Below are 15233 nucleotides of genomic sequence, written 5' to 3'. Positions count from 1 at the left end.
AGACAGCGGTCAGAGATCTGCTGGATCTCAGGACCCAGCTGGGTCCCAGTCAGATGCTGAGCCTCTGAACCAGGTTTACCCGGAGCTAATGCAGACGATAGACAGCAGCTGTGATATTTAGAGGGAGATGCCAGCGACACTCCAGCAGGCCCATAGTCAATTGGAGAAGTGCCAGAGACTACAGGAGCAGAAGATGGTGCCAGCAATGCGTGGCGACAAGGCCAACACTGCAAGGGCGGAGACCGCAGTGGGGAGCCTTGTGCACAATGTCAGCAGCATAGTGTCCAAGGCATGACTCAGTCAGTGACGGCCATGGTGGAGCATCTCGGCAACATGTCCCAGTCCCTGAGGGATCTTTCTGAGATGCTGCGGCGCCTGTCCCAGTCGCAGGTGGGCATTACAGAGGTACTGCAGAGCATGGCTCGGTCACTGAGGCACATCGCCAAGGGCGTCCACACCATGGTGCAGACAATGGGGAGCCGCCAGGGCTGGCAGAGTCAGGTGATGCAGGGGCAGCCGGGGATCAATCCAGCTGCCACTCTGACCTGAGGTGACACCCAGGAACCCTATGGGCACCGACCAGGAAGAGAGGGTCCTGGATGCCAAGCCAGAGATACCCTATGGAGTGGCAACGGCAGCCACCAGCTTCCCCGGGGTCCCCCCCCCCACCAACCACCAATAGTGCGCACCTTGGAGCCAGCCCATGGAACAGGGTGGCATGGTGGGCCATGTGTCGCTGGCAAGTGTGCTGGGGCCCTCCGATCCCAGGGCGCCCAGACGATGCCCACCAGGGGCATTGAAGGCCACGAGACATGGTAAGCAGCAGACTGCCTCCACCTCTGATATGCATCCTGGGAACGCACCTAGATGCAACGGTAGAGCTCGGAAGGCCAAGCAAGTTGAGGATCACTGAGAGGGAAGCGGGTGGGAGTGTGAAGGGAGGAAAGGGATAAGGTGGGTTGAAAGGCTTGGGAAAGGGGGGGGGGGGGGGAGCACCATCGAGGCAAGTGGGGACACATATGTAAGTATTAAAAGATGTTGCACCCAAGAAATATGACGTCTCTGGCTCTTTCTTCTGCAATGCGTGCCAACTCACAAACCTCCCTGGCACAGCCAGATTGCGCTGGGGAACAGGGGTGCCCCACCTTCCTCCCTCTTCTTCCCCTTACCCACCCATCTCCAACCCCTCAGGCACACCACGTGCAGGTGATGGGTGTGAGCAAGCACTCAGTAACCAGACAGGAGTCAGACTATGGCATAGATTAAGGTGCACCAGAGGTCAGCTCTCAGTGGGTTATCATCCCCCCCCCCACCCCCCGCCTTGGACAGTGACACGGTGACAGCACTGACATACTCCCGTCACCGTGGGGTGATGTTACACAGACCCTGGGAGAGTGGAACAGGGTGGTGGTGGTGGTGGTGGTGGTGGTGGGGGGGGGGGGGGGGGGGGGGTAAATAGGGTGGGGGTAAGGAGGTAGGCAGAAAGGTGGGTCACTGGGGGGTGGGGGGGGCTAGGATGTGATGGCAGACAAAGCCACATCCTATGTGAAGTGGGCGAGGATGAGGGATTCCCCGGCCACTCCGAGCTTGCCGGACCCTTGCCGCTGCCACCAGCCCTCCATGCTCCGGCTGGTCATGGGGGGTCCTCCATGGGCTTGTCCTCCAGCCCCTCCTGGTGCTGCGCCTCCTCAGAAGTGGCTGCATGTTCCTCCCCCTCACCTACAGCACGTTGTCCCGCTATTGTGCCAGGTTGTGGAGGGCTCTCACCCTGAGGTGAGATAGTTCCAGAATATAAGGCCATCCTGCCCAAGCTGACTGTAAAACAACAGTCCAGCCTAATCCCATCGTCCAGCTCTTGGTCCAGCCCTTCAGGTGCAGGTACAAATGTTCTGATATAATGGGTGGGATTTTCCGATGCCCCCGCCGTGTGTTTCTGAGTGGCGTGCAGTTCGCTGGTGCTGGGATTCTCTCCTGCCGCCGCTTGTCAGCGGGATTTCCCATCGTAACCATCTCACGCTATCGGGAAACCAGCAGGCCGGGTGCGCTGCCGGCGGGAAATGAGAATCCCAACAGCCGGAGAATTCCGTCCATGAAGAGGGATTCTGCCTCCTCTGCCCATTGAGGAATGAATTCCGGAATCCCACCACCTTTTTGGTGAAAAGGTTCTCCTCAATTCCCATCTAATCCTTCTGTCAATTACTTTAAATCTAATTCCCCTGATTATTTGATCTCTGCTGAGAGAAGAAGGTCCTCCCTACCCACTCTATCTGGGTAGGTCATCCCTACCCACTCTATCTGGGTAGGTCATCCCTACCCACTCTATCTGGGTAGGTCCTCCCTACCCACTCTATCTGGGTAGGTCATCCCTACCCACTCTATCTGGGTAGGTCCTCCCTACCCACTCTATCTGGGTAGGTCCTGCCTACCCACTCTATCTGGGTAGGTCCTGCCTACCCACTCTATCTGGGTAGGTCCTCCCTACCCACTCTATCTGGGTAGGTCCTCCCTACCCACTCTATCTGGGTAGGTCCTCCCTACCCACTCTATCTGGGTAGGTCCTCCCTACCCACTCTATCTGGGTAGGTCCTCCCTACCCACTCTATCTGGGTAGGTCCTCCCTACCCACTGTATCTGGGTAGGTCCTCCCTACCCACTCTATCTGGGTAGGTCCTCCCTACCCACTCTATCTGGGTAGGTCCTCCCTACCCACTCTATCTGGGTAGGTCCTCCCTACCCACTCTATCTGGGTAGGTCCTCCCTACCCACTCTATCTGGGTAGGTCCTCCCTACCCACTCTATCTGGGTAGGTCCTGCCTACCCACTCTATCTGGGTAGGTCCTCCCTATCCACTCTATCAGGGTAGGTCCTCCCGACCCACTCTATCTGGGTAGGTCCTCCCTACCCACTCTATCTGGGTAGGTCCTCCCGACCCACTCTATCTGGGTAGGACCTCCCGACCCACTCTATCTGGGTAGGTCCTCCCTACCCAGTCTATCTGGGTAGGTCCTCCCTACCCACTCTATCTGGGTAGGTCCTCCCTACCCACTCTATCTGGGTAGGTCCTCCCTACCCACTCTATCTGGGTAGGTCATCCCTACCCACTCTATCTGGGTAGGTCCTCCCGACCCACTCTATATGGGTAGGTCCTCCCTACCCACTCTATCTGGGTAGGTCCTCCCTACCCACTCTATCTGGGTAGATCCTCTCTACCAACTCTATCTGGGTAGGTCCTCCCTACCCACTCTATCTGGGTAGGTCATCCCTACCCACTCTATCTGGGTAGGTCATCCCTACCCACTCTATCTGGGTAGGTCCTCGCTACCCACTCTATCTGGGTAGGTCCTCCCGACCCACTCTATCTGGGTAGGTCCTCCCTACCCACTCTATCTGGGTAGGTCATCCCTACCCACTCTATCTGGGTAGGTCCTCCTGACCCACTCTATCTGGGTAGGTCATCCCTACCCACTCTACCTGGGTAGGTCCTCCCTACCCATTCTATCTGGGTAGGTCCTCTCTACCCACTCTATCTGGGTAGGTCCTGCCTACCCACTCTATCTGGGTAGGTCCTCCCTACCCACTCTATCTGGGTAGGTCCTGCCTACCCACTCTATCTGGGTAGGTCCTCTCTACCCACTCTATCTGGGTAGGTCCTCCCTACCCACTCTATCTGGGTAGGTCATCCCTACCCACTCTATCTGGGTAGGTCCTCCCTACCCACTCTATCTGGGTAGGTCCTCCCGACCCACTCTATCTGGGTAGGTCCTTCCTACCCACTCTATCTGGGTAGGTCCTCCCTACCTACTCTATCTGGGTAGGTCCTCCCTACCCACTCTATCTGGGTAGGTCCTCCCTACCCACTCTATCTGGGTAGGTCCACCCTACCCACTCTATCTGGGTAGGTCCACCCTGCCCACTCTATCTGGGTAGGTCCTGCCTACCCACTCTATCTGGGTAGGTCCTCTCTACCCACTCTATCTGGGTAGGTCCTGCCTACCCACTCTATCTGGGTAGGTCCTCCCGACCCACTCTATCTGGGTAGGCCCTCCCTACCCACTCTATCTGGGTAGGTCCTCCCTACCCACTCTATCTGGGTAGGTCCTCCCTACCCACTCTATCTGGGTAGGTCCTTCCTACCCACTCTATCTGGGTAGGTCCTTCCTACCCACTCTATCTGGGTAGGTCCTCCCTACCCACTCTATCTGGGTAGGTCCTCTCTACCCACTCTATCTGGGTAGGTCCTCCCTACCCACTCTATCTGGGTAGGTCCTTCCTACCCACTCTATCTGGGTAGGTCCTCCCTACCCACTCTATCTGGGTCGGTCCTCTCTACCCACTCTATCTGGGTAGGTCCTCTCTACCCACTCTATCTGGGTAGGTCCTCCCTACCCACTCTATCTGGGTAGGTCCTCCCTACCCACTCTATCTGGGTAGGACCTCCCTACCCACTCTATCTGGGTAGGTCCTCCCTACCCACTCTATCTGGGTAGGTCCTCCCTACCCACTCTATCTGGGTAGGTCCTCCCGACCCACTCTATCTGGGTAGGTCCTCCCGACCCACTCTATCTGGCCACTAGGATAATTTTATACACTTCAACTAAACAGTAGGCTATCCAATCTTTCCTCATAATTAAAATTCCCTGTTCCTAGCAACATCCTTGTTATTCCCCTCTGTAGCCTCTCCAATGCAATCACCCACTTCCCGACATGTAGCGACCTGATCTGTTGTGCAGTTGTAGTCTTACTAGTATTTTAGGTTAATTGTATTTCAGTCGTTTTTAATTATATGCAGGTGAAGGACATTAACTGTAGTTTGAGGTGAGCACAGAGAATGAGATACTTGCTGAAGCTGTGTGTGGCTGGGTTAGGAGGTATATGCTTAGAACATTTCACCCTGCAGATAAATAGAAAATGAATAAAATCTGGCTCCAGTATCATCCTTTTTCAGTTTTCTGGATTGTAACATTTGATACAGCTTGCACTTATATTCTAGACATCATCCAATAAATAAGTCCTTCCCCCATCCCTTTTTGATCAACTCATCTACCAGTCCTGCTAAGAACAAAGAACAAAGAAAAGTACAGCACAGGAACAGGCCCTTCGGCCTTCCAAGCCTGCGCCGACCATGCTGCCCGTCTAAACTAAAATCTTCTACACTTCCTGGGTCCGTATCCTTCTATTCCCATCCTATTCATGTATTTGTCAAGGTGCCCCTTAAATGTCACTATCATCCCTGCTTCCACCACTTCCTCTGGCAGCGAGTTCCAGGCACCCACTACCCTCTGTATAAAAAACTTGCCTCGTACATCTTTAAACCTTGCCCCTCGCACCTTAAACCTATGCCCCCTAGTAATTGACTCCTCTACCCTGGGAAAAAGACTCTGACTATCCACTCTCTATGCCCCTCATAAGAATCTATGGACAAAAGCTCTAAGGTTCCTCTATTCCTCCATGCAATCAGAATCCTATCATATCTATTCCCTTGAAAGGTTTGCTCTCTCCAAATGCATTCTCTGAATATTATTACATTTGCCACTTTTTTGCTTACTTAACAAATCTTCCTGCTGCCGACAACTTTCTTCCTCCCTGTCAGACACAACGGTAATTTTTTGAGACGCCTGCAAACTTCCCTGTGTTTAACTCTAAATCATTGAAACTATGAACAGGAAACAACCTGGTTCTGAGTCCCATGGAGCTCCAGTGGATACAACTTCCACGTCACAAAACACCCATCAACCATAACCCTGCCATCTCCTGCCACGAGCCAATCCTGAAACTACCGGATCACTTTCCCTTGGATCCTCTGGACTTTTAATATGCTGACAAGTCTGCCATGTGGGTCCTTATCAAAAGTCCTTACTAAAATGGGGAGACAGTGATGTAGCGGCATTGTCACTGGACTAGTAATCCAGAGACACAGGGTAATGCTCCTCCCACCATGACAGGTGGTGACATTAGAATGCCATAAGAATCTTGAATTAACAGTCTAATGATGACCATGAAACCATTGTCAATTGTCATGAAAACCCATCTGGTTCACAAATGTCCTTCAGGGAAGGAAATCTGTCGTCCTTACCTGGTCTGGCTGACATGTGACTCTTAAATGCCCTCTGAAGTGGCTCAGCAAGCCACTCAGTTCAAGGGCAATTAGGGATGGACAACAAATACTGGCCCAGCCAGCGATGCCCACAAATTAATAAAAAAGAAATGGAAGTGGGCTACATCAAATGTTACATCCTCGTTGCCAAACCTCGTTGCTACCCCTTCAAACGATTTACCAGGATCGGCAGACAGGACCTTTCCTTAGCAATCCATAGCATTCTAAATGACGATTTATAGTGCCTCAGAAATCTTTCCAATAATTAACTCACCACCTCAGGGCTGGACAGACTGGCCTGTAATTACTCAGTTCATTGCTTACTCCTTTTTTAAACAATGGCACTGTGTTAGCAATCCTTCAGTCCTGTGGCAACACAACTAGAGCCAGACAGGATTGAAAAATGATGGTCAGAAATCCATTATTTATTTCCTTGCTTCCCTTAATAGCCTGGGATACATTTCACTTGGGTGTGGTACCAAACATCTTAAACTTTCCAACCTCACAATGTTATCCTATCTAATACTTTAAATCCTCTTCATTAACGGCAATGCCTGCATTGTCCCTCATTTATATAGACTGATGCAAAATATTCATTAAGTACCATTGCCCAGCTCCACTATAAGGTCTTATTTTGATCTCTGATTGTTCCTGTTTTTTCTCTAGAACTTTGTATATATATAAAACATCTTTTGAGTTCTCCTTGATTCCGCTTGCTCTCCCTTTACTTTCCAAACTTCCTTTTTTAAATTTCACTCCTGCTCTTTCTGCACTGCCCCTAGGCGTTTTTGGTACCGAGCTTTTGGCATCTAACCATTAGGCTTAGGGAAAACATTTCAGAGCTCAGCACCTGGCGGCTGAAGACAGGGCCGACAATGGTGGAAACCATGGATGTGCAAGAGGCCAGAATAGAAGAAGGCAAAGATCACAGAGCATTGTCGGGCTGGAGGAGGTTACAGCTCGAGAAAAGGACTGGGGTTTTGACAGGTTTTGAAAACAAGGATCAGAAACTCACAGTCAGGTCTGGGAGCAATTTCATGCTTATTCCTAAATCGACAAAGTTTATTCTCTGACAAATTGAACAGAATTGGGACCTGGATTAAATTGTGCCCTAAAGCTTTCTTTCTGCATTTTAATAGTCACTTACTGCCACCTGCTGGAAATATACTTTTATTACTTTCCATTGATTTAACAGGCAGAATCTGGCCAGGGCTCAATGTGGATCTTCTACAACCTTTTCACTGAGAGAAAAAGCGTCACCTGATTCTTTATTCTGTTATAACCCGCACGAGACATTCAGGGCTGGATCTAGTAGTCTCCTGGACTTCCCCACTTGGGGGCCATGGACACTATGTATAAAAGCTCGGCTCAAGTGGATGTTGAGCAGAGAATCCTGACTGGGAACTGCGTAAATAGTCTCTTGTTCAATGAACAACCCGCTTCTTTAATCCTCTCGCCTGGGCTCCTCTGTGGACGCAATACTGGGCTTCTAAGTGTCAACCATTGAAATAATGCGGCAGATTTTGAGGCCACCTATCATGAACAGGTGATAAGTCAGAGATCCAAAATGGTGGAGTATGACTTACTGTCTCATTACTACTGACAATGTGACAGATTCCACGGCCAGCTAACTGGAGCGTCTGCTTGAGTCAGACACTGGCCCCTTTAAAAAGGCAAATTATAGGATCCCACATGGCGTACGGGGGACCCTCGCTGTCATTTTAAGATTCAGCTGGGCACGGTAAGGGCTGTGCGAGCTCATTCCATTTTAGGTGCTTCATCTGAAGAGGAACTCCGGTGGTAAGTTTGAATTTATTTACTGTGGAGCTGGCAGAAAGAGAGAGAAAAAGCTCCTTGATGAAACCTGATCCGCTGCCATGGCAACATACCTCTCCTCCTGGGCCGCCCTGTTGCCCCTCTCGGAGACAAGTTAGGCTGCCTGACCTTAGAATTCCCCAGAGCATCGAGACACTATTTCTCCCAGCCCACTGGCTTTTTGTTAATGAGGCCAGGCGCTTTCTATCACTGCAGCTTCTGCAGCCCAACATCTCTGAGCCAACTGCATTTCCCAAATTCCAGTTCCTTGCCCATCCCGGATTTGAACTGTTGCAGCATTTAAGAGGTGACTTAATAGAGGCATACAAAATGATCAGAGGGTTAGATCGGGTGGACAGTGAGAGCCTTCTCCCGCGGATGGAGGTGGCTAGCACGAGGGGACATAGCCTTAAATTGAGGGGTAATAGATATAGGACAGAGGTCAGAGGTGGGCTTTTTACGCAAAGAGTGGTGAGGCCGTGGAATGCCCTACCTGCAACAGTAGTGAACTCGCCAACATTGAGGGCATTTAAAAGTTTATTGGATAAACATATGGATGATAATGGCATAGTGTAGGTTAGATGGCCTTTAGATTTTTTCCATGTCGGTGCAACAACGTGGGCCGAAGGGCCTGTACTGCGCTGTATCGTTCTATGTTCTATTTGTGCAGGTCCAGAAACTCTGAAATTCACTTCCTAAAACTCTCCACCCCACATTTATCCTTTGAGACTCTCCCTCAAACCCATTTGTTTTGACCATTTGCCCTAATATCTCCCTGTGTGACTCCATGTCCAATGTTCTCCCAAATACTCCTGTCATGTGCCTTTGGGACATTTTGTTCCATTGGTGGCGATAGATAATTGCAAGTGATTGGCATTGTGATTGTAAACAGTGGTCTGAATTTTATTGCTGATTCCCTGATGTCCTCAGCAGAGCTTTCCAGTGAACTGTCTCTTTGGCTCACCCTGCCGTCAGTGCCAGCTATGCCGCACACTGTGCTGGGTATTTTACTGCACACAGAGTCCTCTCATTCATTTTCTAACTGAATGAAAAAATGAAAATGAAAATCGCTTATTGTCACGAGTAGGCTTCAAATGAAGTTACTGTGAAAAGCCCCTAGTCTACACATGTTCGGGGAGGCTGTTACAGGAATCGAACCAGCGATTTAGCTCAGTGAGCTAAACAGCCCCTGAGGCAGTCTGTCATGTTAATCCCTGTAAACCGGGTGATCACGTCAGAACATGATGATGCAGCTCAAAAAAAGGTCACGTGGCGTTAGCGCAGGGTCTATCCCCGGGAACACGGGCTCTATCCTGGGAACTCGGGCTCTATCCCCGGGAACACGGGCTCCGTACCCGGGAACACGGGCTCCGTACCCGGGAACACGGGCTCTATCCCCGGGAGCACGGGCTCTATCCCAGGGAACACGGGCTCTATCCTCGGGAGCACGGGCTCTATCCCCGGGAACACGGGCTCTATCCCCGGGAACGTGGGCTCTATCCCCGGGAGCGCGGGCTCTATCCCCGGGAGCACGGGCTCTATCCTCGGGAGCACGGGCTCTATCCCCGGGAACACGGGCTCTATCCTCGGGAGCAAGGGCTCTATCCCCGGGAACACGGGCTCTATCCCCGGGAACACGGGCTCTATCCCCGGGAGCACGGGCTCTATCCCCGGGAACACGGGCTCCATACCCGGGAGCACAGGCTCTATCCTCGGGAGCACGGGCTCCATACCCGGGAGCACAGGCTCTATCCCCGGGAGCACGGGCTCTATCCTCGGGAACACAGGCAGAGCACAACTGTTGAAGTAGCTTACTGTCTTTGAGTCTGGAACCCACAATATTTACATGGTATCAGGAGTTCGCAGTGTGGCGCCAAGACTTCGTATTGTACCGCTCGCTTTTGATAAAAATATTGCGGTTAATTGGGAAAGTTTGAAAAGGAGTAACGTATGATGCGGCATTTGCTGACAAGTTGAAAGAGGTACAGATTTATGCTCCATTAAACTTCACCGGTCCCGAGGCTGTCGGAAATTTGAGTTGTTTGTGTTCCAGATTGAGGAGGAAAGAGGACCCAGAAATAATCCTGAAAAAGTTTGAGACTATTTGCCTCCCAGTGAAAAATAATCCCTGATATACATGCATTCAATTCAACACATCAAACAGCGTGTAAACCAATGATAATAATAATCTTCATTGTCACAAGTTGGTTTACATTAACACTGCAATGAAGTTACTGTGAAAATCCCCTAGTCGCCACATTCCGGCGCCTGTTCAGGTACACAGAGGGAGAATTCAGAATGTCCAATTCACCGAACAAGCATGTCTTTTGGGACTTGTGGGAAGAAACTGGAGCACCTGGAGGAAACCCACGCAGACACGGGGAGAACATGCAAACTCTACACAGACATATAACCTTACGCCTGAAAACATTGGCAAAGAAATGTGCATTTGGAACTCTCATTGAAGAACTAATCAGGGATTAAAAGTTTGTGGATTTCATGAAGATTTAGTCCACAAACAGCTGCTGCAAGAGAAAGATCTAACGTTACAAACAGCCATTAGTATCTGTATGTTAAACAAACAATCAGAAAAAAGTTTGTTCACTGGGAAACAGAAGTATTTTCCATACAGGGGGTGCCTGTTCTGCGCAGACTGCACCCTCCAAACAGAATACTTGTTTTGGGTATGGTAAAAGATGCAACAAATATGGAAATTGGAATCACTTTGCTGAGTGATGCAGGTCAAAACCACACCATTCCTCCTCTGCCATCAGCAACATGGTGGCAGGTTGATCCTCCATGGATGTGAGCAAGGTGAACAAAGTGGAATTCAGCCAATGCAGCAAATGTCCAAATGTTAAGAGCCTCCAACAACACTCTATTGCGAGAGTGTTGACACTGTCATGGAAAAGGGTGAGATGCAGTGTCCAGCTGAAAATTACAGGAACTAGGCCCATATGCAACACCAGACCCCAATTCCCAGATGAACTTCGTCCCTTACGGCAGACAAATCATCTACACCAAAGGTGTAGTCGCTCTCCACTGTACACAGGGCGGTTTCAAGTTTCACATAGTTGAGTTGAATGTAAAGCCACTACGACGTCTTTGGGACAGCATTATGGTGGGGGATCATTCAATTGGTCCAAAGTACTTATTCTACAACCCTAAACCATAGAGATTACAGTATTCAAAGGCCTGTTCAACTATGAAGCCATTGGTAAGCTACCAGTTATATATCACATAAGGCCTTCTGTGTCACCAACAGTCTGTGCTCCGAGAAGAGTACCTGTAGCCATGGAGCAGAAAATAGTCAATGAGCTGAATCGGATGACAACACTGGGTGTCATAACTCCTATAGACAAGGCCCATAGAATGGGTTTCAGCAAAGGTAGCCACTGTGAAGAAAGATAGTATGGTCAGGTTATATATTGGCCAGTGCACTTGAACAAGGCGCTGTTCAGAACACATCGCTCTGGGGAGACAGTGGAATAGGTAATAGCAGACATTCCAAATGCCGAAGTGTACACCATTTTGGGTGCAAACTTGGGTTCTAGCACATCCTGCTGGACGAAGAACCCTTGCAACTAACCACATTCAAGTCTCTCGTTTTTTTTTTGTCTGCCCAATGGTATTTCCACTGGCAGCAAGGACTTCGAGCAGAGTGTGGAGCTGTGTGAGTCACAAACGACAATCCTTGGTACAAATGAGAATACATTGAACTGTGACATATTCAATTAACACCTATCTCCCTGGTTTCATTTCCAAGTTTAAAAATGGAAAATCCTTCCAGCAATTTAGTACCTATCAATTGGCCGGCAATAATGTGCTATTTCTATTCTCACACGTGGACATTGATGGAAAGATTACACTTTGCATCGACTGATGAATATTTTCTCATTTTCAAGTGAAACTTACAAATATTCAGCATGTGGGCAAATAATAGGAGAGCAAAATACTGCTGATGCTGGAAACCTGAAATATAAACCCAAAATGCGAGTTAATACTCAGCTCAGGGAGCCTCTCTGGAGAGTGACTAGCAAACATACAAACTGGGAGCAGGAAAAGGTCAATCAGCTCATTGAACCTGCTCCGCCATTTAATAAGTTCCTGGCTGATCTGATAGTAATCTCAAATCTACATCTGCCTACCCTGATAACCTATCACCCCCTCGCTTACCAAGAATCTATCCATCTTAGCCTGAAAAATATTCAAAGACTCTGCTTCCACCACTGTTTCAGGAAGAGAGTGCCAAAGACTCATGATTCTCAGAGAAAAAAATCTGCCTCATCTTCATTTTAAATGGGCGATCCCTTATTTTTAAACAGTGACACCTAGTCAATGGGCAGCACGGTAGCATTGTGGATAGCACAATCGCTTCACAGCTCCAGGGTCCCAGGTTCGATTCCGGCTTGGGTCATTATCTGTGCGGAGTCTGCACATCCTCCCCGTATGTGCGTGGGTTTCCTCCGGGTGCTCCGGTTTCCTCCCACAGTCCAAAGATGTGCAGGTTAGGTGGATTGGCCATGATAAATTGCCCTTAGTGTCCAAAATTGCCCTTAGTGTTGGGTGGGGTTACTGGGTTATGGGGATAGGGTGGAGGTGTTAACCTTGGGTAGAGGGCTCTTTCCAGGAGCCGGTGCAGACTCGATGGGCCGAATGGCCTCCTTCTGCACTGTAAATTCTATGACTAGTTCTAAATTCTCCCACAAGAGGAAATATTGTCTCCACGCCCACCCTGTCAAGACCTTTCAGGAGTTTATTTCAATCAAGTCATCTCTTACTCTTCTAAAACTCCAGTGGATGCAAACCTAGCCTGTCCAGCTTTTCCTCATAAGACAACCTGCCCATTCCAGGTATTAGGCTGGTATAACCTTCTCTGAACTGTTGCCTATGCCTTTAAATCCTTCCTTATATAAAGAGACCACTATTGCATACAGTACTCCAAATGTGGTCTCACTCCTGCTTTGAACAATTGAAGCATAACCTTCCTATTTTTATATTCAATTCCCCTCACAATAAATGATAACATTCTATTAGCTTTCCTAATTACTTGCTGTACCTGCATATTACATTAGTGAAAACATTAATGGATGTCATATATAAACCCCCAAACTGCACTGGTGAGGTTGGGAATGACATTAAACACGAAATTAGAGATGCATGTAATAAGGGAATATCAGTGATCATGGGTGATTTTAATCTTCACATAGATTGGGCAAATTAAATTAGCCACAATGCCATAGGGGAGGAATTTCTGGAGTGTGTAAGGGATGGTTTTCTTGACCAATATGTAGAGGAACCAACTAGAGAGCAGGCCATCTTAGACTGGGTACTGTGTAATGAGAAGGGAATCATTGCCAATCTGACTGTACGAGATACCTTGGGGATGAGCGACCATAACACGATAGAATTTTTTATCAAGTTGGAGAGTGAAGGAGTTGATTCAGAGACGAGGGTGCTGAATCTTAATAAAGGGAACTATGAGGATATGAGGCGTGAGTTGGCCTTGATTGATTGGGGAGAGTTACTTAAAGGGATGACAGTGGATAGACAATGGCAAACATTCAAGGAACGCATGGATGAACTGCAGCAACTGTTCATTCCTGTCTGGCACAAAAGCAAAGGGGGTAAGAGGGCCAATCCATGGCTTACAAAGGAAATTAGAAATAGTATCCAATACAAGGAAGAAGCATGTAGATTGGCCAAGAAAAATAATAGGTCTGAGGATTGGGAGCAGTTTAGAATTCAGCAAAGAAGGACGAAGGGATTGATTAGGAAGGGGAAAGTACAGTACGAAATGAAGCTTGCAGGGAACATAAAGACTGACACTAAGAGTTTCTACAGATATGTGAAGAGAAACAAATTGGTAAAGAGAAATGTAGGCCCCCTACAGACAGAAACGGGAATGCAGAATAAGGGACAAAGAAATGCCTGAGCAATTAAATACAAACTTTGGTTCTGTCTTCACAAATGAGAACACAAATCAGATCCCAGAAATATTGAAGAATGAAAGGTTTAGTGAGGGAGAAGAACTGAGGGAGATCAACATTAGTAGAGAAATGGTGCTGGGAAAACTGATGGGATTGAAGGCGGATAAATTCCTAGGGCCTGAGAATCTGGATCCCAGAGCGCTGAAGGAGGTGGCTCTGGAAATAGCGGATGCATTGGTGGTCATCTTACAGGAGTCTATAGACTCTGGAACTGTCCCTGCAGATTTGAGGGTCGCTCACGTCACTCCGATATTCAAAAAGGGAGGTAGAGAGAAAGCAGGGAATTATAGACCAGTAAGCCTAACATCGGTAGTGGGGAAAATGCTTGAATCCATTATCAAGGACTTTATAGCGGAACATTTAGAAAGCAGTGGCACGATCAATCAGAGTCAGCATGGATTTATGAAGGGAAAATTGTGCTTGACAAATCTGTTGGAATTCTTTGAAGAGGTAACCAGTACAGTTGACTGGTGCCAAGGGAGCCAGTCAATGTGGTATATTTGGACTTTCAGAAGGCGTTTGACAAAGTTCCGCATAAGAGATTATTGTGAAAAATGAAAGCGCATGGGATTGGGGGAAATGTATTGAAGTGGATAGAAAACTGGTTGGCTGGCAGAGAGGAAACAAAGAGTAGGGATTAATGGGACCTTTTCAAATTGGCAGGCAGTAACCAGTGGGGTACTACAGGGATCGGTGCTGAGACCCCAGCTATTCACAATATATATTAATGATTTGGATGAGGGAATAAAATGTAACATCTCAAAGTTTGCAAATGATAGCAAATTAGGTGGGAGTGTGAATTGTGAAAAGGATGCAGGGATCCTACAGCAAGATATGGACAGGTTGGGCGAGTGGGCAAACCAGTGGCAGATGCAGTATAATTTGGATAAAGGTGAGGTTATTCACTTTGGAAGCAAAAACAGGAAGGCACATTACGACCTGAATGGTTGTAAATTGGGAGAGGGGAGTGTGCCACGGGACCTGGGTGTCCTTGTGCACCATTCGTTGAAGGTAAGCATGCAGGTGCAGCAGGCAGTAAAGAAGGCTAATGGTATGTTGGCCTTCATTGCAAGAGGTTTTGAGTATAGAAGCAGGGATGTGTTGCTGCAATTGTACAGGGCCTTGGTGAAGCCACACTTGGAATATTGTGTGCAATTTTGGTCTCCTTCTCTGAGTCAGGATGTTCTTGCTCTCGAGGGAGTGCAGCAACGGTTTGTCAGACTGATTCCAGGGATGGCGACTGTCATATGAGGAGAGATTGACTAGGTTGGGATTGTTCCCGCTGGAGTTCAGAAGAATGAGGGGGGATTTCATAGAGACTTATAAAATTCTAA

The sequence above is a fragment of the Scyliorhinus canicula genome, chromosome 1 (genome assembly GCF_902713615.1).
Source record: "Scyliorhinus canicula chromosome 1, sScyCan1.1, whole genome shotgun sequence".
Lineage (NCBI taxonomy): Eukaryota > Metazoa > Chordata > Chondrichthyes > Carcharhiniformes > Scyliorhinidae > Scyliorhinus > Scyliorhinus canicula.
The sequence above is the reverse complement of the archived record's forward strand: the minus strand, read 5'-3'. Positions refer to the sequence as shown.